The sequence below is a fragment of the Oncorhynchus tshawytscha genome, linkage group LG15 (genome assembly GCF_018296145.1).
Source record: "Oncorhynchus tshawytscha isolate Ot180627B linkage group LG15, Otsh_v2.0, whole genome shotgun sequence".
NCBI lineage: Eukaryota > Metazoa > Chordata > Actinopteri > Salmoniformes > Salmonidae > Oncorhynchus > Oncorhynchus tshawytscha.
Window position 1 is genome coordinate 10,069 of NC_056443.1, and position 26,588 is coordinate 36,656.

Here is a 26,588-nt window from a genome sequence, read left to right on the forward strand (position 1 = left end):
GACTGGACATTGGCAAGAAGAATGCTAGGGAGTGGTGCACGGTGTGCCCGTCTCCGGAGTCTGACCAGAAGACCGCCTCGTTTCCCTCTTTTTCGGAGTCGTTTTTTTGGGTCGCTGCATGGAATCCACTCCGTTGTCCTGTTTGTAAGGCAGAACACAGGATCCGCGTCGCGAAAAACATATTCTTGGTCGTACTGATGGTGAGTTGACGCTGATCTTATATTCAGTAGTTCTTCTCGACTGTATGTAATGAAACCTAAGATGACCTGGGGTACTAATGTAAGAAATAACACGTAAAAAAACAAAAAACTGCATAGTTTCCTAGGAACGCGAAGCGAAGCGGCCATCTCTGTCGGCGCCGGAAGTATAATGGCATAAAGGATGGTTACTCTGTAAGGAATAGCTACCACTATGGAGAAATCATAAAGGATGGTTACTCTGTAAGGAAAAGCTACCACTATGGAGAAATCATAAAGGATGGTTACTCTGTAAGAAATAGCTACCACTATGGAGAAATCATAAAGGATGGTTACTCTGTAAGGAAAAGCTACCACTATGGAGAAATCATAAAGGATGGTTACTCTGTAAAGAATAGCTACCACTATGGAGAAATCATAAAGGATGGTTACTCTGTAAGAATAGCTACCAATGGAGAAATCATAAAGGATGGTTACTCTGTAAGGAATAGCTACCACTATGGAGAAATCATAAAGGATGGTTACTCTGTAAGGAATAGCTACCACTATGGAGAAATCATAAAGGATGGTTACTCTGTAAGGAATAGCTACCACTATGGAGAAATCATAAAGGATGGTTACTCTCTAAGAAATAGCTACCACTATGGAGAAATCATAAAGGATGGTTACTCTGTAAGAAATAGCTACCACTATGGAGAAATCATAAAGGATGGTTACTCTGTAAGAAATAGCTACCAGTATGGAGAAATCATAAAGGATGTTTACTCTGTAAGGAATAGCTACCACTATGGAGAAATCATTAAGGATGGTTACTCTGTAAGGAAAAGCTACCACTATGGAGAAACCATAAAGGATGGTTACTCTGTAAGGAAAAGCTACCACTATGGAGAAATCGTAAAGGATGGTTACTCTGTAAGGAAAAGCTACCACTATGGAGAAATCGTAAAGGATGGTTACTCTGTAAGGAAAAGCTACCACTATGGAGAAATCATTAAGGATGGTTACTCTCTAAGGAAAAGCTACCACTATGGAGAAATCAAGGCTATAATGATTGGTTCAGTTTTAAAGAAAAAGTGTGTCAAAACAGGCATAAGTACAATAGAGTGACCTCAGAATCCAACCAGGTCCATGAAATGGAGAACCAACTGAATGTGCATGAAACATTCATCCACATGTTCTGTCCAATGGAACACTTTGAAGTGTCTAAACCCTCAACAGAGTCCTTGGGTTTAGACATGAATAGTTCCTGTGTTTAAATGGTGTGTCAGTGTCACTAAGGGCGAGACACCTGTATTTCAAGTTCCTGTTTACACTCGCAGCCGTTATCAATGCCTGTCAATCGTCGTCGGATTAATCCATCGGTTTTGGACGTTTCTGTTATAGTAACCGTTACTGCGGCAACCTGCCACACACACCAGCAGCTGCGAAAGAGGGAGAAGAAGTGCAGAAAAAGGAGGAAGGAGAGGAAAAGCCAAGCATCAAGGCTTGTGGCGATCCCAGGGCTTAATTAAGATAACATTCAAAAAATGTGTTGCTCAAAGCCTCCCCCACCTTTCCATCGAAATGCGTCCACCACCTGTGCTTGCTCTGCAGTGGAGGTTGCCGTGAGAGCGCCGAAACAAATGCGCCACACACCGAGAATGGAGTGAGAGAAAGAGAGAGACAGAGAGATGGATGCCAAACCAGACTGTTGGTGTTGGGTGGGAGAAGGGCGTTTTTCTTTTCCAAAGTCTGCTATTGTTCTTTGAAAGATAAACAGGTAGCTCCCAAATCATCTGATCTGTTCAGATTCATCTTCAATCTCTTCCTGTCTCTCCACACACAACACACACAGACATGCACACACACATGTTCACACTCCAACCTCCCACACACACACACACATACACACACACACACACACACACACACACACACACACACACACACACACACACACACACGCACACACACACACACACACACACACACACACACACACACACACACACACACACACACACACACTAGTTTTTTCTATCCTCGCGGGGACATCAAAAATTGATGCACATTCAAAATCCTATTTTCCCTAACCCCTAATTTTAAACTTAACCAGAACTTTAACCCCAAAACCTAACCCTAACGCCTAAGTCTAACCCCTAACCCTAATTGTAACCCAAACCCTAATTGTAACCTTAAACCTGACCCCTAAGCTTAAAATAGCCATTTTCCTCATGGGGAAAATGGTTCTCCACAAGGGAGGCTTTTCCTTGTTTTACCAGCCTTGTGGGGAATTCTGGGGATTTCAGGTCCCCACGAGGATAGAAGAACAAGACCACACACACACATCGACATACAACCCTCCTATCAACCCCATCCAGGAAACAGCCCACTTTCTCAACTAATCAGATGAGTGAGTGTGATGACATGTATGCCGTCTCTAAAGGCCCGCCTACCTGACTAATCAGAAGAGGGAGTGTGATGACATGTATGCCGTCTCTAAAGGCCCGTCTACCTGACTAATCAGATGAGTGAGTGTGATGGCATGTATGCCGTCTCTAAAGGCCCGCCTACCTGACTAATCAGAAGAGGGAGTGTGATGACATGTATGCCGTCTCTAAAGGCCCGTCTACCTGACTAATCAGAAGAGGGAGTGTGATGACATGTATGCAGAAGAGGAGTGTGATGACATGTATGCCGTCTCTAAAGGCCCGTCTACCTGACTAATCAGAAGAGGGAGTGTGATGACATGTATGGCCCTAAAGGCCCGTCTACCTGACTAATCAGAAGAGGGAGTGTGATGACATGTATGCCGTCTCTAAAGGCCCGTCTACCTGACTAATCAGAAGAGGGAGTGTGATGACATGTATGCCGTCTCTAAAGGCCCGCCTACCTGACTAATCAGAAGAGGGAGTGTGATGACATGCCGTCTCTAAAGGCCCGCCTACCTGACTAATCCGTCTCTAAAGGCCAGTCTACCTGACTAATCAGAAGAGGGAGTGTGATGACATGTATGCCGTCTCTAAAGGCCCGTCTACCTGACTAATCAGAAGAGGGAGTGTGATGACATGTATGCCGTCTCTAAAGGCCCGTCTACCTGACTAATCAGAAGAGGGAGTGTGATGACATGTATGCCGTCTCTAAAGGCCCGTCTACCTGACTAATCAGAAGAGTGTGATGACATGTATGCCGTCTCTGACCTGACTAATCAGAAGAGGGAGTGTGATGACATGTATCTAAAGGCCCGTCTACCTGACTAATCAGAAGAGGGAGTGTGATGACATGTATGCCGTCTCTAAAGGCCCGTCTACCTGACTAATCAGAAGAGGGAGTGTGATGACATGTATGGCCTAAAGGCTACCTGACTACCTGACTAATCAGAAGAGGGGTGTGATGACATGTATGCCGTCTCTAAAGGCCCGTCTACCTGACTAATCAGAAGAGGGAGTGTGATGACATGTATGCCGTCTCTAAAGGCCAGTCTACCTGACTAATCAGAAGAGGGAGTGTGATGACATGTATGCCGTCTCTAAAGGCCCGTCTACCTGACTAATCAGAAGAGGGAGTGTGATGACATGTATGCCGTCTCTAAAGGCCCGTCTACCTGACTAATCAGAAGAGGGAGTGTGATGACGCGCATTAAGTTTTGTGGGAAACACCTCATTTTCAAAATGGCGTATCGAGTTCAAGTTTGAGGATCAAATAACTAAATACATTCGGGAACAGGAATTGGCAACGTCACTAAAATTCTATAACATTGCGAAACTAGTAGCTAACTGTTGCTACTCATCTAAAATGAGCTAGAGAGCTAACATAAGGGATTCCATTCCAAGCACAGAGTTATTGTGATTGATAGAGCTGCCTTTCATTCTAGTAGTAATACATCATGTTCTTGACCTTCAACAGATGCTCAGCCTTTGGCAGGAAAAAACCCCAACTCATTTGGGAGAGTAAAAGTCTCCCATTCAATGGTTTTCCATTTCAGGTTGTGGGCACAAAGACGTATGGATGCCACCAGCGGAAAGACAGACAAACTAAAGCCCAGGAGAAATATGCTTCTGAAATGAACAAGAAGTCCACAGATGGATCACTGTAATTTACTCTATACATTTTTCCAACATTCATTTCAGTTGAATCATTTTGAAGTACTAACTAACAATGTAATGTTCCTCAATAAAATGGAGGAAGAGGGGACTTGAAACGGGTGTCCTGACTCTGTGGTCGCTAAAGATCCCATGGTACTCATTACAAGAGTCTGTCATACCATTTGACGTGTAATGTGTATGTCAAACTGTATTGCTATCATTTAATATTGTCTATAAAAGCACCATGTATGTAAATTGTATGAATAATGTACAATATATGTAACAACTTATCTGATTTAAAAACCTCAAATGTAAAACAAAGTGACTCTTGTCTTTCGAAGAGAGGAGTGGATGGGCCAACAAAATAAATACAAATATACTATGTAAGTAGGGTGAGGGGGGAGAGTTTCCCCTTATATTATAAAGAGCTTTGGGTGTCTAGAAAAGTGCCATGTGCTGTAAGTCCAATCAATTATTATTGTGACCTGTTTTGCTCTCTTCCATATCCTGAAGCCCATGTCTTGGTACAGAGACGGAAACTGGTAGGAAATGGTGAAATGGTGGACTGCAAGGCTATGTTAAGTTAAAGTTGCAGTATGTATGTTTTTGGGCAACCCGTCCAAATTCACATAGAAATGTGAGTTATAGATCTGTCATTCTCTTGAAAGCAAGGCCATATTTCTATGCTTCCCGTTCCTAAGTTTCATTTTTACATCTTATACTTTTGGTTTTGTACACCAGCTTCAAACACCGGAAAATACACATTGTTTGGTTATTGAAAATATATTCCACAGCGGTTTAGATGGTACAATGATTCTCTACACTAGACTTGCTTGTTTAGTCACAAACTGAAATTAGGCAAACTATTAGACATTTTGCGACAAGGAAATGGAGTGATTTCTGCATATTGCAACTTTGAATTAATAAATGTAACAGAGCTGAAGTTGTCCAGCTTAAATCATCCAATTTAAAAATAAATTGTGTGTGTGTGTGTGTGAGAGCCTTTCTGTGAAACTGCACTTTTTACTTGCGGATTACTTGAAATAGAAAATGGAAAGTCAAGATGTGTCAATTTGTTTGTCTACATGCTATTTTTAAAAAGAATGCAGCTATTGGAGTAAACCTATTTGGGGTTAAGACAAGTAACTGTGAGTAAGTGCAAACATAAGGATAATCTTGCAAGCTGAGTTTAAATAGGACATCTGATTTCCACTTTGCATTTAGAACGGGTGGTTTTATTATTGTAGCTAACACTCCCTCATCTGATTGGTCAAGTAGGCGGGCCTCCTGACTTTGTGGCTGTGGTAACTAGTACCAACGACAGATCTGGCAGAGAGACACGAAATGAAATGTTGAAAGAGGAAATGAGGCGATTTCAAACACAGGTAGTCTCTACTTCTGTTCTCCAGAATACCTCTCTCCCACAACCAACACTCCCCAATAAACGCTGCTATTATTCCTATAACCTAGTGTTGCATAAGTTTTTTGTGAAGTGCTTTTTTCCTGTTGGGCCTTACTTTTATGCTCGAGTCATTCAGATAAACATATATAAACATAATTTAATGTCTCGCCGCTTTTCATGTTTCGTTATTCTGCCATTGTGCTGAGTGTAGAGGGTGTAGGCGGCTGAAAGGCCTCTCTGTTTAGAGAATGGAAAGATGAAGTGCACTCCTCCTGACAATCACACTTGTGAATTCAATTTGGCTAGTTTTTTCCCCCAAAGGCTTTTAAAATAAAACAAGAGCCTGGTTATTTTCCATAATGACGTAAGATAGGGAGCGAATAATTTATTTGAATGAATCAGGAGTGTTTATCGGTTTCGAGGACGTACTTAATGCGAACGCGTAGAAAGAGTGCTTGAACACATGTAGAGATGTGTGCCTGAGCAGGCACAGGTATACACACACACACACACACACACACACAGAGACAGACAGACAGACAGGTCTGTGGTCCAGATTCAGCCACACCTACCTGTTTTCTGTGTGGGAGGGAGAGCAGGGGAACAAAGGATGTGTATGAAGAGAAGGAGGTTTGTATAAGTGAGTGTGTGAGATGGGCAGTAGAGAAAGGATATGTTTACGCACATGTCTGAGTGAAAGACGTTATAAGGAGTGTATGTGTGTGTGTGGTGTGCGTGTGTGTGTTTATTCAAATGAGAGTGTGGTGGTGCAGGCGCAGAGTGTATGTGTGTTTGAGAGATGTGGGAGTGCAGTGGTGTGGGGCAGAGTGTGTGTGCGGTAGAAACTGCTGAGTGGGCTCGGTGTTCTACTGGTTAATGCTGCCATTGCAAAAACACTGATTGGATTACAACTTAGTCTGGGAAGAGGAGTGTGTGTGTGTGCGTGTGTGTGTATATATCTGTGTGTGTGTGATAGGTACATCTGCTCCCTTGCATTTGCTTGAGAGAAAGGCCGTTGTGCTCTGTGTGTGCTGTGTGTGAACACGTCTCCAAACGAGGGTGTCCGTCTTTACCTCTTGGGTTCTTAGGTGTCTCACCCCAGTCACATCGGCCTCGCAGCCTTGGCGATCCTCAGCTACGATAAAGCCTTGCTCAGTCTACCATCCCAACCTGTCTTACTCTGAGAACACGACGTGTTGAGATATATGGCATGTGTTTAATCTCCGGCCCATCTGGGGGAAACCTTTCGCGATGGATCTCCACGGCTGCCATTATGGAGAGAGCGTGCAAATTCCTGGCTCCAGAGATCAACAGTCGCTCACTTTTAGAGGGCTTTTAAAGGGGCGGGAAGTGTCAGATCCAGGGCCAAAATGGCAGAGAACATAGCTGCATACCTTTCTGTTCTGTTTTGAGATGAGCAGATCTCGTCTGCTCTTCCTATTTTTGTCTCTGTCCATTGTCTTGGTACATCCGTCTCACTCTCTTTATCTGTTCTCTGTCTCTCACAGTGGAGGCTGTTGAGGGGAGAACGGCTCATAATAATGTCCGGAACGGAACAGATGGAATGGCATCAAACACCTGGGAACTGTGTGTTTGATGTATTTGATCTCATTCCACTAATTCCGCTTCAGTCATTACCACAAGCATGTACTCCACAATTAAGGTGCCATCAACCTCCTGTGGTCTCTTATAAGTATCCCTCTTCTATTCTCCTCTTTAACCCTCTCTTCCTCACCTTTTGTTTTTGTAGCAGAAGTTGTATTCAGGTTATCAGTGACAAACCATCTCCCTTTAAAACCATCACAGTTCAATATGTGACTTAATTTCTTCCATCTCTTCCCTTCCTCTCTGACCAACTCTCTCCATTTCCCCTTTACTTACTGTAGGTAATAGAAGTCCACCTCTTCAAGCATTACCTTCACTGTAAAGCACTTTTCCTTGTGCTCACTATAACTTGTTTCCTGTCCCGGGGCTGTCATAGCTGATTGGTTGATTAGGAGTAAAGGGTTATCTGATAGGCTGTTGGCCCCGTGATGAAACGGGCCAGCCACTGACGATGCCTCCAGACCCTGGATCAGTCAGCCAGTCTCTGTTTGTCTACTTAACATTTCTTCTCTGGTTACATCTGCTCTAACTGTTGGAAAAGCTGTTAGAGGACTGATGGTCATGCATACATAGGCAGCAGCGTGCACACAGAATTGCACACAAGTACTGTATAGTGACGTACCTATGAACAAACACACACACACATAGACAGACAGGTTGCCATAAAGGCGATACAGGCAGCACAATATCTGTACTGTAACACCAACCACTACACACACCTTGAAAAGCCTCACATTCAGCCTTGAAGCAGCCCTAGTCGACCTAGATGAGCTGTGAGCTGCTTTATTGGGTGATCCACAGTCCCCCTCAACCTGCTCTCTTCCCCTCCTCATCCCATTGGGAATACCATGGAACACTTGATACAGAGAGATGTTGACACAGACGAGAGGATCACTGACACCCCCCCCCCCCTCTCTTCTTCCTCTTCGCTCTATACACACAGATGTCCACGATCTTACCCACAATACCCCGGGAGAGTGGGTGCAGATGGCTTCTCTGGGGTTAAGGTTCCAAGTGGCATCCTATTCCCATTGTACACTACTGATGACTAGGAATAGCCCTGGACCCTATGAGGGTTAATAGTGTGCAATTTAGGGGATATTTAGCCGCCCGTCAATCAGGGCTCAGAGGACATCACAGTCCAGACTGCCAGTTGATCTGTGATGCAGTGCTGAGACATGGGTTTTTAATGTACCTGTCATTTCTGTACAGGCCGTATGTCCATGTCCAGGTGTGTCTGGTACAAGGAGTGGAGTCTAAATGGAAGCAGATACGTAGAAGGGCAGAATCCGACCCAAAAAAACTGTTAGAGACGCATCAATTCTTTTATTATCATGCTCACTTATCTTTATCATTCTTTTAGATTTTCGAGGAACGTTTTTCGACCAGGTTGTTTGGTTGAGTAGCAATTCTGATTTGTATTGAGGAACCAGAGGCAAAAACATAGCAACACTGTTGTCTTCTGAGTTGGTTATTTTTGTTGGTGTAATGAAGGCTGGCTTGGCTTTATCTCAGCAGTCTCAACATGCTGTTACTACTGCATGTGTCATCAAAAGTTGCCTGTGGTGATAAACGTTTCAGAGGTTTTGTCTCAGGTTGGGGGATGTTTAGTTGACCTGACAGGTTTATAGGAACTTACTCTCCTGCCTCCACCTGCTATTTATCGCTATGCCTCTGCACACACTGTACTACACATCTTAACTGACCACACACAGTCCTGTCCCGAAAGCCTATAAAAGATTCAGCCAATCTCATGCTTGGGCAGCTTTTGCGCCATGCTGAGACTGGGTCACGCAGTGTCCACCTTAGAGGCCTTACGTCATGCCTGACCAGATCTGTGTGACATCCCAAAGGGCAGTTTTTGGTGAACCTTTTTAGAAGTGTCTAGCTTGAGAAATCTGAACTCCCAGAACTTAAATTCTTCATCTGTCTATGTCACTTTACCAGCAACACAGTCATACAACACTCTGTTGTGCCACAATTCATTTGCTGTTGGTTATAACCGTAACATTGACTATCGACATGCAGCGTATCTAAATTGAAGCTCTTTAGATATTTTTGTCTGTCTATTCTAGGGTTGTTTAATTTCTGTACCTTTCCCAAAACTCTCTGTATTTCCCAGAAATCCTGGTTGGGAGGTTCCTGGAATTACAAGAGAATTAGCTGGAAATCCAAGAATCCTTCAACCATGATTTCTGGAAAAGCAGAGAATTTGGGGGAAATTACTGGAACTGTTTAACCCTAGTCTGTCTGTCTACCCACCCATCCATTCATCCATCTGTCCACCTTTCTTCCTCTTCCATCCATATGTTTGTCTATCTGCTTTAGACTCATCCATGTTCTGTCCTCTGTGTGTGTTTCAGAGATGGTAGAATCCAGTAACCTCATCACTTTCAACGGCCTCACCAACAGCTCCGGCTACGACACCTTCCTATTGGACGAGGAGAGGGGAAGACTGTTGGTGGGTGCCGAGGACCACGTCTTCTCCTTCGACTTGGTCAATCTCAACAGAGAGCACAAACAGGTAAGAGTCCTACTCTTTGACCGCACACAAGGTCAACATTATGAAGACAACACAATGACCACACGACCACACAAAACCAACATTTTCTCTATGGGTCTTGCATCAATAGAGACATACAATGGACCGCTTATTCTCAATCCTTCCAGTAAAAGGCACATATGCATGAAATAAAATAAACCTGCTTTTAAAGAGTGGATATTGATTCAGACAGGAGGTCCAGTGTATAGGCAAGCCGTCCATTTAGTAACTGCCAATGAAAACACATAATAGCAAATCTATGGAGCTATGTAAGGGACCTCACTGCCAAATCAAACTCTGAGAGGAGAAGACTTGGACCGCATTTCCCATAAATACTGAAAAGCTGAAAGCTGTCTGAACTTCCCTATGATGATCCGTATGAATAATTAGCAACAGGAAGTGAGGATGCTTGAGTAATTAGAATGCACTTCTCAGCTGTTTATGGCAGAGCTATGTATTTACATGTTTTTCATTGGGATCATTTTCCTCTGTGTAGATGGTTGGGGGACAGGAATATAATTGAATAAATGTAATTAAACCAGTTGGCGGGCGGGATTCCATTTGACTAGATCTGCTATACGGCATGATCAGGATTTAGGTTGACGTTATATCCAAACCTATCCTAATTGGAAGTTTGGATCTCTGAGTGCAGAGGTCATGCTCATTGACTAGTGAGCACAGAGTATGATGCTGATTGGCTGGTGAACATAGTGTGTTCAAATGAAAAAACATCTTTGATTGAGCAGCAACCCTTTGTTATTCGAGACCCACTCCTGCTCCTCTCTCCATCTCTCTGGAGTCCATTACTGTGATTTCCTCCCTCCATCCCTTTCTCTCCATCTCTCTGTCTCTTTTTCTAGACAGGCCTGTTTATAATTCCATCAGTCCACCTGGAACAGCTTACAGGAGAGTTAAGAGTCTTTTTATCTGATTCTGACAGCTATCACAGACGTGGAGATTGATGTGAACAAGAAGCACCGAGGCACTGGAGAAACTGCAAAGGCGCTTAAAGTGCTGCACACACACACACACACACACACACACACACACACACACACACACACACACACACACACACACACACACACACACACACACACACACACACACACAACACACATACACACACACACACACACACACACACACACACACACACACACACACACACACACACACACACACACACACACACACACACACACACACACACACAACACACACACACGCACACACACTGTATGCATTGCAGAGGCTATTTAAATATAAGAGAATTACATCATTTTTTGGGGCCCTTGGCGCGGATGTGTTTTCCCTATTCAGATCTTTGATAATGCAGAGAAAGATAAGTGGAAAAGCGGTGATTTAGCAAATCTAATGCAATTACCCAGATGTGCACTGCAAGTCCCCTTGGTCTGACAGAACAGCTCAGCTGATCCTGAAGAGAGATACGCTATGAATAGAAGGATGTGTGTGTGTGTGTGCCGCGTGGTGTGTGTGTGTGTGTGTGTGTGTGTGTGTGTGTGTGTGTGTGTGTGTGTGTGTGTGTGTGTGTGTGTGTTGTGTGTGTGTGTGTGTGTTGTTTGTGTGTGTGCCCACGTGGTGTGTGTGAGGGTGTGTGTGTGCCCGCATGTTGAGTCTGTGTGTGTTTGTTAACCTGCTATTTGTGGTGTTTTTCCAGTGCCATGAGCATACCATGTGTGGGTGGGTACACATGTTCTAGCACCTACCTGCATTCTGGTACCTGCACTTCTATGACTTGTTGTACTCCTCAGCTTTCATGCCTGTGGATGATTATTCCAGCTCTTATTATGAGTCCGGCCCCAGCACACAATCTGTTTTTATAATTCAGGGGACACCGGCGGGACACACACACACACACAATCTGTTTTTATAATTCAGGGGACACCGGCGGGACACACACACACACACAAAATCTGTTTTTATAATTCAGGGGACACTGGCGGGACACACACACACACAATCTGTTTTTATAATCAGGGGACACCGGCGGGACACACACACACACACAATCTGTTTTTATAATTCAGGGGACACCGGCGGGACACACACACACACACACACAAAATCTGTTTTTATAATTCAGGGGACACCGGCGGGACACACACACACACACACACAATCTGTTTTTATAATTCAGGGGACACTGGCGGGACACACACACACACAATCTGTTTTTATAATCAGGGGACACCTGTTTTTATAATCAGGGGACACACACACACACACAAAATCTGGTTTTATAATTCAGGGGACACCGGCGGGACACACACAAACACACAATCTGTTTTTACAATTCAGGGGACACTGGAAGGACACACACACACAAATGTGACAGATGGTAAGACCATAAGGACAACCATCTTTAATTGAAAGTCTTAAATGATTCTCAAAGGGCCTCAGGAGTGCTCTGGTTATTTAACTTTCAGTACTGTAAAGCTAAGCTTATACAGGGGGTTCCCAAATGTTTTTGAACCTGGGTCCACCTTAAGATTTGGGGGATTGACCCAGCAAGTGAATAAGACTAGGCCCAATGTTGCTAGCTCGGAGCCATTGTAAATTGGTAGTGACTTACACTGTATTCCCTTTAAAGCTATCTGTCTCTCTTACTTCATAGTTCAAAACTCACTTCCCTCCAGCATAACAAGTTAGCAAGCTACATGCAACACTTAGCATACGCATCCAGAGGTTCTGACCCATTGGTGCAATGGCAAATGTGTTGGACTATCATTTGCATAAACCTGGGTTCAATTCCTGGTTAGACTACCCCCTGAATGGACCCCAGACTATTATTGTGCACTCTTTCTCTCTTGTTTTACATGATGACTCACTCTCTCTGTTCATATGACACATTCTCTCCTCTGTTCCTTAGTATACCACTCCCTCACTTTTAAATGATTTTATTTTCATTTCATCTTTATTTAACTAGGCAAGTCAGTTAAGAACAAATTCTTATTTACAATGACGGCCTACCGAAAGGAAAAAGGCCAGCGGGGACGGGGCCTGGGATTAAAACAAATAAATACATATAAATATATATAAATATAGGACAAAACACACATCACAACAAGAGAGACAACACAACATAAAGAGAGACCTAAGACAACAACATAACAAGGCAGCAACACATGCAACACAGCATGGTAGCAACACAACATGACAACAACATGGTAGCAACACAACATGGTAGCAGCACAAAACATGGTGCAAACATTATTGGCCACAGTCAACAGCCCAAAGGGCAAGAAGGTAGAGACAACAATATATCACACAAAGCAGCCACAACTGTTAGTAAGAGTGTCCATTATTGAATCTTCGAATGAAGAGATTGAGATGAAACTCAATGATGTTGTTGTTTATAATCTCTCTCAATGACACATTCTCTCCTGTTCTGTATGCTAACACTCCCTCTCTCCTCCTCTCCATAGATCGCATGGCCAGCAACGCCCTCAAAGCGTGACGAGTGCAAGTGGGCGGGGAAAGACCTCGGGGTAAGTTCTGCGAGTCACTTTATAACCACTTATGTCACTCTTATGTAGCCTGACACAATAGGTGGATACATGTGGTGTATGTTACCTGCAGGCTATACTTTAACTTGTCAGCACACAGCTTATGCAGGGGAATGTAACTAGCATGTCTGACATGCTGTTAGCGTGTTATCATTAGTAACCTACGTAACTAGCATGTCTGACATGCTGTTAGCGTGTTATCATTAGTAACCTACGTAACTAGCATGTCTGACATACTGTTAGCATGTTATCATTAGTAACCTACGTAACTAGCATGTCTGACATACTGTTAGCGTGTTATCATTCGTAACCTACGTAACTAGCATGTCTGACATGCTGTTAGCGTGTTATCAAATCAAATCAAATCAAATTTATTTATATAGCCCTTCGTACATCAGCTGATATCTCAAAGTGCTGTACAGAAACCCAGCCTAAAACCCCAAACAGCAAGCAATGCAGGTGTAGAAGCACGGTGGCTAGGAAAAACTCCCTAGAAAGGCCAAAACCTAGGAAGAAACCTAGAGAGGAACCAGGCTATGTGGGGTGGCCAGTCCTCTTCTGGCTGTGCCGGGTGGAGATTATAACAGAACATGGCCAAGATGTTCAAATGTTCATAAATGACCAGCATGGTCGTATAATAATAAGGCAGAACAGTTGAAACTGGAGCAGCAGCACAGTCAGGTGGAAGTTGAAACTGGAGCAGCAGCATGGCCAGGTGGACTGGGGACAGCAAGGAGTCATCATGTCAGGTAGTCCTGGGGCATGGTCCTAGGGCTCAGGTCAGTTGAAACTGGAACAGCAGCATGGCCAGGTGGACTGGGGACAGCAAGGAGTCATCATGTCAGGTAGTCCTGGGGCATGGTCCTAGGGCTCAGGTCCTCTGAGAGAGAGAAAGAAAGAGAGAAGGAGAGAATTAGAGAACGCACACTTAGATTCACACAGGACACCGAATAGGACAGGAGAAGTACTCCAGATATAACAAACTGATCCCAGCCCCCGACACATAAACTACTGCAGCATAAATACTGGAAGCTGAGACAGGAGGGGTCAGGAGACACTGTGGCCCCATCCGAGGACACCCCGGACAGGGCCAAACAGGAAGGATATAACCCCACCCACTTTGCCAAAGCACAGCCCCCACACCACTAGAGGGATATCTTCAACCACCAACTTACCATCCTGAGACAAGGCTGAGTATAGCCCACAAAGATCTCCGCCACGGCACAAGCCAAGGGGGGCGCCAACCCAGACAGGATGACCACAACAGTGAATCAACCCACTCAGGTGACGCACCCCCTCCAGGGACGGCATGAGAGAGCCCCAGTAAGCCAGTGACTCAGCCCCTGTAATAGGGTTAGAGGCAGAGAATCCCAGTGGAAAGAGGGGAACCGGCCAGGCAGAGACAGCAAGGGCGGTTCGTTGCTCCAGAGCCTTTCCGTTCACCTTCCCACTCCTGGGCCAGACTACACTCAATCATATGACCCACTGAAGAGATGAGTCTTCAGTAAAGACTTAAAGGTTGAGACCGAGTCTCTGACATGGGTAGGCAGACCCATGCGTCTCTGACATGGGTAGGCAGACCGTTCCATAAAAATGGAGCTCTATAGGAGAAAGCCCTGCCTCCAGCTGTTTGCTTAGAAATTCTAGGGACAATTAGGAGGCCTGCGTCTTGTGACCGTAGCATACGTGTAGGTATGTACGGCAGGACCAAATCAGAGAGATAGGTAGGAGCAAGCCCATGTAATGCTTTGTAGGTTAGCAGTAAAACCTTGAAATCAGCCCTTGCTTTGACAGGAAGCCAGTGTAGAGAGGCTAGCACTGGAGTAATATGATCAAATTTTTTGGTTCTAGTCAGGATTCTAGCAGCCGTATTTAGCACTAACTGAAGTTTATTTAGTGCTTTATCCGGGTAGCCGGAAAATAGAGCATTGCAGTAGTCTAACCTAGAAGTGACAAAAGTGTTATCATTAGTAACCTACGTAACTAGCATGTCTGACAAGCTGTTAGCGTGTTATCATTAGTAACCTACGTAACTAGCATGTCTGACATACTGTTAGCGTGTTATCATTAGTAACCTACGTAACTAGCATGTGTGACATACTGTTAGCGTGTTATCATTCGTAACCTACGTAACTAGCATGTCTGACATGCTGTTAGCGTGTTATCATTAGTAACCTACGTAACTAGCATGTGTGACATACTGTTAGCGTGTTATCATTAGTAACCTACGTAACTAGCATGTCTGACATGCTGTTAGCGTGTTATCATTAGTAACCTACGTAACTAGCATGTCTGACATGCTGTTAGCGTGTTATCATTAGTAACCTATGTAACTAGCATGTGTGACATACTGTTAGCGTGTTATCATTAGCGTAACTAGCTTGTCTGACATGTTGTTAGTGTGTTACCATTAGGAACCCATGTAACTAGCTTGTCTGACATGTTGTTAGTGTGTTACCATTAGGAACCCATGTAACTAGCTTGTCTGACATGTTGTTATGTTGTGTGTTACCATTAGGAACCCATGTAACTAGCATGTCTGACATGCTGTTAGTGTGTTACCATTAGGAACCCATGTAACTAGCTTGTCTGACATGTTGTTAGTGTGTTACCATTAGGAACCCATGTAACTAGCATGTCTGACATGCTGTTAGTGTGTTACCATTAGGAACCCATGTAACTAGCTTGTCTGACATGTTGTTAGTGTGTTACCATTAGGAACCCATGTAACTAGCATGTCTGACATGCTGTTAGTGTTACCATTAGGAACCCATGTAACTAGCTTGTCTGACATGTTGTTAGTGTGTTACCATTAGGAACCCATGTAACTAGCTTGTCTGACATGTTGCTAGTGTGTTACCTGCAACATTAATAACCTATAATAACCTAACATTAATAAATAATAACCATTAATAACCTGCAACATTAATAATAATATTTTTCCACATCGTGTCGTCAGATGGAAACATTTAGAAGATGTTTGTTGTGGAAATGATGTGGAAGCGACATTATAGCAACATTGATCCAAACTAGCATAGCTGTCGTTGCTAGTAGTGTCCATGACCTTGTGGTCCCCTGGAAGCGTTCCTTCCCCACTGTGTGTGTTTGTTGGTTCTGTTGGCACGGCAAGAACGCAGTACATCACATCACTCTGTTTATTTATCTACCAATGTTCTGCATGCACAGCTGAACTCAGTGTGTGTGTCTGTGTGTGTTTGGGAGAGAGATGAAGTGAGTGTGTGTGGGTGTGCCGTCTGATTGTGTGCGTTATCGCAGAGAGAGAGAGAGAGAGAGAGAGAGTGTGTGTGTGTTGTATGTATCAGATTGTGTGTTATCTCATGTGGGGTTTACACACAACCCTCGTGTTGTATCTGCTTCTAATTTCATGGCTGAGTGCACATGCAGTGGGGGAGGGGCTCTAGGATTATGTGGGATTACGTAGTTCAGTCCATAAATCACAGAGGTTCCACTTGGGTCATAGTCTGTGGCAGGTTTTGGGTTATAAACATAGCACTGCCCTAACACAGATACATACAGACATTCCTGCTGTACACATGACCAGATACCCACACGTTTACTCTATAACACACACACACACAGATGCATGCGCGCATTCACACACACACATTGATGAGGCATTTGCATGCTGTAAAAATGTTTACTCTAGAAAATGAGGCAATGAAAGCTGCGTTTTTGTGGGCACGAATGCTTGATTAGGACATTACAAAAGCATTCCTAGCAGTGGTGAATTTCTCCACTCAATTTAGAGCCCTGGAACAAATGCAACAGTACAGCACTCTCTGCCCAAATGTCTTACTGGTGATTCACTGGGCTTTGTACAAGATGACTCAGTAGGTTGGGTATGATTCAGTCAGGAACGTGACTCATTTGATTCAGTTATGGATTATTGCCCAATCCCATAGCCCATGTGGACTCGTGAAGATCTGAGAGAGTTGATTATAGCGATGGGGGATCGATACAGTTACATATCGTTATATTATTGTTGCACAATATTATATTGATATTTGAACTCAGTTGCCAGAAAGGATGAAATTGCTCAGAGATTTCATCATGAGGCCAAGGGTGACTTTAAAACAGTTTGAGTTTAATAGGAGAAAACTGAGGATGGATCAATAACATTGTAGTTACTCCACAATACTAAGCTAATTGACAGAGTGAAAACAAGGAAGCCTGTACAGAATAAAAATATTCCAAAACATGCATCCTGTTTGCAACAAGGCACTAAAGTAAAGCAATTCACTTTTTGTAAACGGAATGCAGCTAAGCACAGGTAAAATCCTAGAAGAAAACTTGGTTCTGTCTGAATTCACCTTTCAGCAGGACAATAACCTAACACACAAGGCCAAATGTTCCTGTGGTCGAGATACAGTTTTGACTTAGATCTACTTGAAAATCAAAGGCAAGACATGAGCATGGTTGTCTAGCAATGATCAACAACTAATTTGACAGAGCTTGATGAATTTTGAAAAAGATAATGGGCAAATGTTGCACAATCCAGGAGTAGACAGCTCTTAGAGACTTACCAAGATAGATTCACAGCTGTAATTAATGCTAAAGGTGCTTCTACAAAGTATTGACTCAGGGGTGTGAATACTTATGTAAATTAGATATTTCTTAATTTCATTTTCAATACATTTGCAAAAAAAAAAATATTTTTTTACTTGGGGTTCATTATGTGGTATTGTGTCAATTTAATCCATTTTCAATTCAGGCATTAAAATGTGGAATAAGTCAAGGGGTATAAATACTTTCTGAAGGCAAAATGTTAAAATCAAAGTATCTAATCGCAATACATATAGAATCGCAATAAATTTAGAATCACAATACATATAGAATCGCAATACATATAGAATCACTATACATATAGAATCACAATACATATAGAATCACAATACATATAGAATCACAATACATATAGAATCACAATACATATAGAATCACTATACATATAGAATCACATACATATAGAATCACTATACATATAGAATCACACTACATATAGAATCACACTACATATAGAATCACTATACATATAGAATCACTATACATATAGAATCACTATACATATATAATCACTATACATATAGAATCACATACATATAGAATCACATATAGAATCACTATACATATAGAATCAATACATATAGAATCACAATACATATAGAATCACTATACATATAGAATCACAATACATATAGAATCACATACATATAGAATCACACTACATATAGAATCACTATACATATAGAATCACTATACATATAGAATCTATACATATAGAATCACTATACATATAGAATCACACTACATATAGAATCACTATACATATAGAATCACTATACATATAGAATCAGAATACATATAGAATCACTATACATATAGAATCACTATATAGAATCACATACATATAGAATCACTATACATATAGAATCACAATACATATAGAATCACTATACATATAGAATCACAATACATATAGAATCTGATACATATAGAATCACTATACATATAGAATCACTATACATATAGAATCACACTACATATAGAATCACTATACATATAGAATCACAATACATATAGAATATACATATAGAATCACTATACATATAGAATCACTATACATATAGAATCACACTACATATAGAATCACTATACATATAGAATCACTATACATATAGAATCACTATACATATAGAATCACTATACATATAGAATCACAATACATATAGAATACATATAGAATCATCACTATACATATAGAATCACTATACATATAGAATCACTATACATATAGAATCACTATACATATAGAATCACTATACATATAGAATCACATATATAGAATCACTATACATATAGAATCACTATACATATAGAATCACTATACATATAGAATCACTATACATATAGAATCACTATACATATAGAATCAATCACTACATATAGAATCACTATACATATAGAATCACTATACATATAGAATCACTATACATATAGAATCACTATACATATAGAATCACTATACATATAGAATCAATACATATAGAAATACATATAGAATCACTATACATATAGAATCACTATACATATAGAATCACTATACATATAGAATCACTATACATATAGAATCACACTACATATAGAATCACTATACATATAGAATCACTATACATATAGAATCACTATACATATAGAATCACTATACATATAGAATCACTATACATATAGAATCACAATACATATAGAATCACTATACATATAGAATCACTATACATATAGAATCACTATACATATAGAATCACTATACATATAGAATCACTATACATATAGAATCACTATACATATAGAATCACTATACATATAGAATCACTATACATATAGAATCACTATACATATAGAATCACTATACATATAGAATCACTATACATATAGAATCACTATACATATAGAATCACACTATACATATAGAATCACACATATAGAATATACATATAGAATCACATACATATAGAATCACACTACATATAGAATCACAATACATATAGAATCACTATACATATAGAATCACATATAGAATACATATAGAATCATATATACATATAGAATCACATAGAATCACGATACATATAGAATCACTATACATATAGAATCACTATACATATAGAATCACTATACATATAGAATCACTATACATATAGAATCACTATACATATAGAATCACACTACATATGAATCACTATACATATAGAATCACTATACATATAGAATCACTATACATATAGAATCACAATACATATAGAATCACTATACATATAGAATCACTATACATATAGAATCACTATACATATAGAATCACTATACATATAGAATCACTATACATATAGAATCACATATAAAATCACTATACATATAGAATCACTATACATATAGAATCACTATACATATAGAATCACTATACATATAGAATCACTATACATATAGAATCACACTACATATAGAATCACTATACTAGAATACATATAGAATCACATATAGAATCACTATACATATAGAATCACTATACATATAGAATATACATATAGAATCACTATACATATAGAATCACTATACATATAGAATCACTATACATATAGAATCACTATACATATAGAATCAATACATATAGAATCACTATACATATAGAATCACTATACATATAGAATCACTATACATATAGAATACTATACATATAGAATCACTATACATATAGAATCACTATACATATAGAATCACTATACATATAGAATCACAATACATATAGAATCACTATACATATAGAATCATATAGAATCACTATACATATAGAATCACATACATATAGAATCACTATACATATAGAATCACTATACATATAGAATCACTATACATATAGAATCACTATACATATAGAATCACAATACATATAGAATCACTATCACATATAGAATCACTATACATATAGAATCACAATACATATAGAATCACTATACATATAGAATCACTATACATATAGAATCACACTACATATAGAATCACTATACATATAGAATCACTATACATATAGAATCACTATACATATAGAATACATATAGAATCACTATACATATAGAATCACTCATACATATAGAATCACAATACATATAGAATCACATATAGAATCACTATACATATAGAATCAATCACTATACATATAGAATCACTATACATATAGAATCACTATACATATAGAATCACTATACATATAGAATCACATATACATATAGAATCACTAGAATACTATACATATAGAATCACAATACATATAGAATCACTATACATATAGAATCACATATAGAATCACTATACATATAGAATCACTATACATATAGAATCACATATAGAATCACCATACATATAGAATCAATACATATAGAACACTACATATAGAATCACTATACATATAGAATCACATACATATAGAATCAATCACACACTGGTTATAGAATCACAATACATATAGAATCACTATAGAATCACACTACATATAGAATCACTATACATATAGAATCACTATACATATAGAATCACTATACATACAGAATCACACCACATGTAGAATCACACTACATATAATTTCAGCACCTAAATCTTGTGATAATATCATATTGTGAGGTCCTTGGCAATTCCCAGCCCTAACAGACAAGTGATGCAGGAAATGTTGAATGGTTCAACACAGTGCAGAGTGAGAAATGATTCTCATTTACTTCAGAAGTTATAGTTGTATCTGCAGACTGTTGCATGTTAGGTTCACTGTGTGCTCTCAAAACACACTCAACCATCTACCTTAAACAAAGCTGCCTACTAATTCCCCTCCTTTCAAGGGAAAGTAATCAGTTATTCCCAATAATGACCCTTCTCTCCCCAGAGGATGCAGTGGTATTCAGGTAACGACACAGTTTGTGTGTAGAGAAGTCATTTTTCACCCTGAAAATTGCAGAGTAGCATGTCTGACTAGGCTGAGTAAATGTCTGTCAGTGGCACACACACAACATGCACTCAATATTACACACACACACACACACACACACACACACACACACACACACACACACACACACACACACACACACACACACACACACACACACACACACACACACACACACACACGGAGACACAAAATGCCTGTCTGGAAATTAGTCTAATGACCATGAGAAAATCTAAACATCTCTGTCAGTAAGATGATTAATGAGACAGTTTACAATGATATATAATAGCTATGGGTTAGTGATAATATGTGAGAATGATGGAGGAAGACATTGCTTCTTCCTGGGGTGACCTGTTGTTGCCGTGAACATTGACGGGAATGTTAGGAAGCCCTGTTGTTGTGATATGGGTTAGGATAAAAGTCATTAAGAAGACTTTCACACAAGTAACCCTTGATAAATCCTGGGGTCTGTTGTTGTGATGGTTGTGAACCATAAAAGGTTGTGGAGCATATCTGGGTTTAGAGGTTCTTGGTTTGTTATCTGGTTGAACACAGATAGGGACACTGGAACTGTTGTTGACTATGTGATCCTGGGGTGACCTGGGTTGTGATAATATGGGGTGACCTGGGGTGGTAACCTGTTGACTTGTGACTAACCTGTTGGTTATGGGTGATAATATCCTGGGGTGACCTGTTGTTGTGACTATGGGTTAGTGATAATATCCTGGGGTTGACCTGTTGTTGTGACTATGGGTTATGGGTGATAATATCCTGGGGTGACCTGTTTGACTATGGGTTGATCCTGGGGTGACCTGGTTGTGACTATGGGTTACTGATAATATCCTGGGTTGACCTATTGTTGTGACTTGGGTTGTGATAATACTGACCTGTTGGTGACTATGGGTTAGTGATAATATCCTGGGTTTGTTTAACCTGTTGTTGTGACTATGGGTTACTGATAATATCCTGGGGTGACCTGTTGTTGTGACTATGGGTTAGTGATAATATCCTGGGGTGACCTATTGTTGTGACTATGGGTTAGTGATAATATCCTGGGGTGACCTATTGTTTTGACTATGGGTTAGTGATAATATCCTGGGGTGACCTGTTGTTGTGACTATGGGTTAGTGATAATATCCTGGGGTGATAATACCTGTTGTTGTGACTATGGGTTAGTGATAATATCCTGGGTTGACCTGTTGTTGTGACTATGGGTTAGTGATAATATCCTGGGGTGACCTGTTGTTGTGACTATGGGTTAGTGATAATATCCTGGGGTGACCTGTTGTTGTGACTATGGGTTAGTGATATCCTGGGGTGACCTATTATCCTAATATCCTGGGTTGACCTATTGTTTTGACTATGGGTTAGTGATACTATCCTGGTTGTTTGACATGGGTAAAGTTTAATCCTGTTGTTGTGACTAGGTTGATATCCTTCAAACCTGTGACCAGTTATGGGTTAGTGATATCAATGACTTTTACTGATAATATCCTGGTTTAAGCCTATGGGTTTTACATCCAACCATTGTTGTGACTATGGGTTAGTGATAATATCCTGGGGTGACCTGTTCTGTGCTATGGGTTAGTGATTATCCTGGGGTGACCTGTTGTTGACTATGGGTTAGTGATAATAGTTTAACCTATTGTTTTGACTATGGGTTAGTGATAATATCCTGGGGTGACAGAAACAAGGTTGATATCCTTCAAACCTTCAGTTAGATATCAATGACACTAGCCTGGGGTGACCTGTTGTTTACACAACATGGTAGTTATATCCTGGGGTGATCTGGCATTTTTGACTATGGGTTAGTGATTTACTCCATGAATGGTTTATTTTCTATTTTCTCTTATCTGTTGAACTTTCAGCCTTTCAAAAAATATTTTTGCCCCTTCCACTGTCCTGGCTTACTTATTGGCGAAGCAAGGAAATAAATGTAATGTCTCATTGCTGTGAGGGACAGGAAGCCTGAGCAGTTAGCATCCCTGAGACTAGAGGTGGCTCTGTGCAGACAGAACATAATCCTTCGGTTTAGGATTTTTATTGACACAGAAGGTCCGTATTTATTTTCTTAATGACCCGGGAAAGAGATGCGTGTGTGTGTGTATTAACCTGGAATGGGCTTTGTGTCTGTGTGTGTCTGTGTGTGTGTGTGTGTTTCAGTCAACTAAAGGTGTGTATTCCTCATCAATGAATCGTGCCTTCATCGTTTTAGCATGTGTGTACCCTACTGAACCCTGTAGAAGACTTACCAGAGGACTAGAACATGAACTAATCCCATTCATTAGGGTTAGCATAAACAGTCTCCCAGCACTGGGACTATCCACATGTGCTGAGGCTGGGAGTCCAAATACCTTCAGTAAATTCAACCAGATGGATCACTACAGATCTGACGTGAATACACACACACTGACGGACGAACGGACGGACACACACACAAACACACACGCACAAACTCCTACGGATGGACAGGTGGACGGACACACACACACGGACGGACACACATGGAAACACACATGGACGGACGGATCATTAGAGATCTGATGTGAACATGGGATGCATCCCAAATGGCACCATATGACCTCTGGGTCTACCCATGGCCCTGGTCAAACAGAGTGTACTGTAGAGGGAACGGGGAGCATTTAGGACACAGTCATGGCCTGATTTAGCTCACAGGTGGCATTTCCTTCAGCAAAACTGAACGCCACTTCATTTCACAAGCAATTTACCACAGCAACCGGACCTGAAACTCCTACTTCAGATTGCAGGAGCTTTCCAGTAGCGCCAACCACCAAGTCTTACTTATGCCTGGAGTGATCAAATCTGAAGTTGTTTTAGGTTGCACCTACAGCACTTTAAGACAGCTGGAGCACGCAGACATATTGTCCTCACTATGTCCTTACCTCTGTATTCTAGAGCTACTTTGGTAGGCAGAATGTGGTAGCTCAGCTGATCAAGATAACTGCAGATAAGGTAGTTAAAATAACGATTGAACTGCAATCAGCAAAACTGGACAAACTTTGGTTCGAAGTAGTTACTAGCATATTAACTGAATCGTTGCTTAATTTGCTTAGTTGTAGCTGTATATAATTACACAGATACAATAAATGCTAGATGCTATGTGGACACTTAAAGATGGACTCCGCAGGATGGGGAAACAGCGCCACTGGCCCCACCACCGTTGTTGTTGTCTTTGTTGCCGAGCTGAGGAGAGTCATGCAGCAAGGAAAAACAAATAGCAGTACATACTGTGCTCTTCTGTCTCCAGTAACTTCTTTGTTGTTGGAATATCTCAAACAGACATGGCTGTTACATCATTAGGATTCCAGTTTTAACATGTGAGTGTTGTTTGTTAGAGACTTTGAAACTGATCAAGTGTTTTAATTTTTTAATGTATGAACCTTTATTGAACCTTTATTTAACTAGGCAAGTCAGTTAACAACAAATTCTTATTTACTAACCCAGGGTTTGGCCGGGTTAGAGTCCCTATGAGACAATCACGGCCAGTTGTGATACAGACTGGAATCAAACCAGGGTCAGTAGTGACACCTCTAGCACTGAGATGCAGTGCCTTAGACCGCTGTGCCACTCGGGAGCCCAAGTTGATGAGATGTTGATGAAGTGTTTGTCTCTCGTCTCCTGTCAGAAAGAGTGTTCCAACTTCATCCGAGTGCTCCAACCCTACAACTCCACCCACCTGTATATCTGTGGTACAGGGGCCTTCCACCCCATCTGTGCCTATCTGGAGATGGGCAAACGGGCAGAGGTAGGGGCACAACACACACACACACACACCACCACCCCCTCTAACCTCCAATAGAATCTAAATTGCACCAAGACAAGGGACTAGATCATTATTTTCTGTTGTGACTATTTCCCACTCATTCAGTGTTTCTAATCAATGATTTCATTTGTGCAAAGTGGGGGGAAAAAGCTCATTACACAGGCCCACATTAACAAGCGGAAATCGTTCTCCCACACAACAGTTTAATCAATCATCTTGATAAGCAGATACAGCTTAATCAATGATCCCACACAGTGTAACTGTTCAACTGTGGAAAGGGGGGGAAATCACTATCTTGTCCTGCATTAATATAATGGGTTCTGTGTGTGTGTGAGTGTGTGTGAGTGTGTGTGTGTGTGTGTGTGTGTGTGTGTGTGTGTGTGTGTGTGTGTGTGTGTGTGTGTGTGTGTGTGTGTGTGTGTGTGTGTGTGTGTGTGTGTGTGTGTGTGTGTGTGTGTAGCATGGTGCTATTTTACATAGATTGACGGGGTCTGTCAGTTATTAATATACATCTACAAGGGTCAATAAGGTACAGCTCTACTCCACAGTACGTGTTTCAGGTCTCTAATGACACACTGTTACCCATCAAGTGCACTAATTTGACACACTATTCCCCATTTAGTGAACTTCTTGCAAACCATATTCCTTCTGTAGTGTACTAATATGACACTATTCCTTATATAGTGAGCAACTTTTGTGTCATTTGCGTGTTGTTTTGGAATGTTCTAGATGGGTTTCCTACGGACTATTCTTGAACACTGATCTTTCCCTTCAGGACAACATCTTTCGACTGGAGTCGTCCCACTTCGAGAACGGCCGGGGAAAAGCCCTACGACCCCAAGATGCTCTCTGCGTCCATAATGTTAGGTGAGTCCGACTCTAATCCCACTTGTGATTGGTTGGAGTTTGCCAGTGGACTTCCTGACACTTAACATCTCTAATCTCATTGGCTGCTTGT

The 26,588-nt window shown here is 41.0% G+C and overlaps 1 pseudogene; it reads left to right on the plus strand.

Moving 5' to 3' along the window:
• Positions 1-9,611: 9,611 nt before the first annotated feature.
• The window catches only part of LOC121838832, a 33,633-nt pseudogene continuing 16,656 nt past the window's right edge, over positions 9,612-26,588 (plus strand).